Source organism: Bison bison, unplaced genomic scaffold, assembly GCF_000754665.1.
Source record: "Bison bison bison isolate TAMUID 2011002044 unplaced genomic scaffold, Bison_UMD1.0 scf7180017864379, whole genome shotgun sequence".
NCBI classification, from domain to species: Eukaryota; Metazoa; Chordata; class Mammalia; order Artiodactyla; family Bovidae; genus Bison; species Bison bison.
This window is the reverse complement of record NW_011494951.1, coordinates 12,503,315-12,505,942: the sequence shown is the minus strand read 5'-3', so window position 1 is coordinate 12,505,942 and position 2,628 is coordinate 12,503,315. Positions and strand designations below refer to the sequence as shown.

The following is a 2,628-nucleotide window of genomic DNA, read 5'->3' as shown; positions in this document are numbered from 1 at the left end:
GCCAAAGTACTGGAGTTTCAGCTTTAGCACCATTCCTTCCAAAGAACACCCAGGACTGATCTCCTTTAGAATGGACTGGTTGGATCTCCTTGCTGTCCAAGGGACTCTCAAGAGTCTTCTCCAACACCACAGTTGAAAAGCATCAATTCTTCAGCACTCAGCCTTCTTCACAGTCCAACTCTCACATCCATACATGACCACTGAAAAAACCATTATCTTGACTAGACTAACCTTTGCTGGCAAAGTAATGTCTCTGCTTTTGAATATGCTATCTAGGTTGGTCATAACTTTCCTTCCAAGGAGTAAGCGTCTTTTAATTTCATGGCTGCAATCACCATCTGCAGTGATTTTGGAGCCCCCAAAAATAAAGTCTGACACTGTTTCCACTGTTTCCCCATCTATTTCCCATGAAGTGATGGGACCAGATGCCATGATCTTCGTTTTCTGAATGTTGAGCTTTAAGGCAACTTTTTCACTCTCCTCTTTCACTCTCATCAAGAGGCTTTTTAGTTCCTCTTCACTTTCTGCTATAAGGGTGGTGTCATCTGCATATCTGAGGTTATTGATATTTCTCCCAGCAATCTTGATTCCAGCTTGTGCTTCTTCTAGCCCAGCATTTCTTATGATGTAGTCTGCATAGAAGTTCAATAAGCAGGGTGACAATATACAGCCTTGATGTACTCCTTTTCCTATTTGGAACCGGTCTGTTGTTCCATGTCCAGTTCTAACTGTTGCTTCCCTACCTGCATATAGGTTTCTCAAGAGGCTGGTCAGGTGGTCTGGTGTTCCCATCTCTTTCAGAATTGTCCACAGTTTATTGTGATCCACACAGTCAAAGGCTTTGGCATAGTCAATAAAGCAGAAATACATGTTTTTCTGGAACTCTCTTGCTTTTTTGATGATCCAGCGGACGTTGGCAATTTGATCTCTTGTTCCTCTGCCTTTTCTAAAACCAGCTTGAACAATCGGAAGTTCACCCTAGATCCTCCAAAGACACATGTGACCCAGCACCCCATCTCTGACCATGAGGTCCCCCTAAGATGCTGGGCCCTGGGCTTCTACCCTGATATCTCACTGACCTGGCAGCATGACGTGAAGGACCAGACCCAGGACATGGAGCTTGTGGAGACCAGGCCTTCAGGGAATGGAAACATCCAGAAATGGGCAGCTCTGGTAGGCCCTTCTGGAGAGGAGCAGAGATACAGGTGCAAAGTGCAGCACAAGGGGCTTCAGGAGACCCTCACCCTGGGGTAGGGAGGAGGCTGGGGTGGAGCTTCTTCTCAGATAAAGCTGAAGCCTTTCTGGACCCCTTCAGCAAGGTCTGGACTCAAACATGAGTGCTAGGCCCCTTCTCTTTCCTCTACAGAACCTCCTCAGCCTGCCGTCCCCAACATAGGCATCGTTGTTGGCCTGGTTCTCCTCGTGGTGGCTGTGGTGGCTGGGGCTGGGATATGGAGGAAGAAGCGCTTAGGTAGGGAAGGGATGGAGGTATCTGAGTTTTCTTGTCTCACTGGGAGTTTCAAATCCAGATAAAAGTTTACCTGCCTGGTTATTGGAAAGTACCCTCCACATACATATGTGGAGTCTGAGCTCCATGCTAACACTGACCCTTTTGTAAAGTACATGTGAAAATGAAAGACAGATTTTTCACCTTGTAATTCCACTTCGGGGCCTGTCTCTCAGCACATGAAGATCAGAGGGAAGGGCCCCTGCTGAGGACAGACCTCCAGAAGGGTAGTTGGTGCAGTCACCCCAACAGCACCTTTCTTCATTCTCCTGATTTTGTCCTGGATTTTGGTCACAGTTCCAGAAAGTTCTGTGGGGTCCAGAACTAGGGGCTTCCTCTAGGACCTCATGACTCAGTCTTCTCTATGGCCTCTCATGTGATATTTTCTTCTTGCAGGTGAAAAAGCAGGAAGCTACACTCAGGCTGCAAGTAAGTACAGAAGGGATGTAATTCCTGAGACCCTTGTGAGGGTGCAGACAGAAGGCTATGGGGGACTGACCCTCCTCAAAATTCCTTCTCTAGTTTCTCTCCTGTCAGTTCTGACCACATCCTGGTTTTCTTCTCCCCCAGGCGTTGACAGTGCCCAGGGCTCTGATGCGTCTCTCACGGTTCCTAAAGGTGAGACCCTGGGGCGTCTAGATTGGGAGAGGGGTTGGGGCAGAGAGGACACACTGGGTGGTGGGGGTCTCTGAGTGGGACATGTGAGCATGTGGGGGGCTGTGGAGAATGTCAGCCCTTACATGACTGATCTGAACTGGATCCTGATTCTTTTCTCTCACAGTGTGAGACAGCTGCCTTGTGGGGACTGAGTGATGCTCGGTCCCACTTTGTGATGTCAGATCCCCAGACCCCTCTTTCTGCAGCTGCGTCTGAATGTGTCTGTGCTCCTATTAGCATAATGTGAGGAGGTGGGAGACTGGTCACACCTGCCCATTACACCCCCTCCCCACCCTGACCTGTGTTCTCCTCTCTGATCCACTGTCCTGTTCCAGCAGAGACAGAGCTGGACCCTCTCCATCGCTGTCTTCACTTCATGTGCACTGAGTAATTATGTCATATTTCCTTTGAAAATAAAATCTATTTATATGAATGTTTTTTCTAACTGGTGCTGTGAAGGTTTG

The 2,628-nt window shown here is 48.2% G+C and overlaps 1 pseudogene; it reads left to right on the top strand.

Moving 5' to 3' along the window:
* Positions 1 to 2,318, top strand: part of LOC105001215 — a 3,996-nt pseudogene extending 1,678 nt beyond the window's left edge.
* The last annotated feature ends 310 nt before the right edge of the window (positions 2,319 to 2,628 follow it).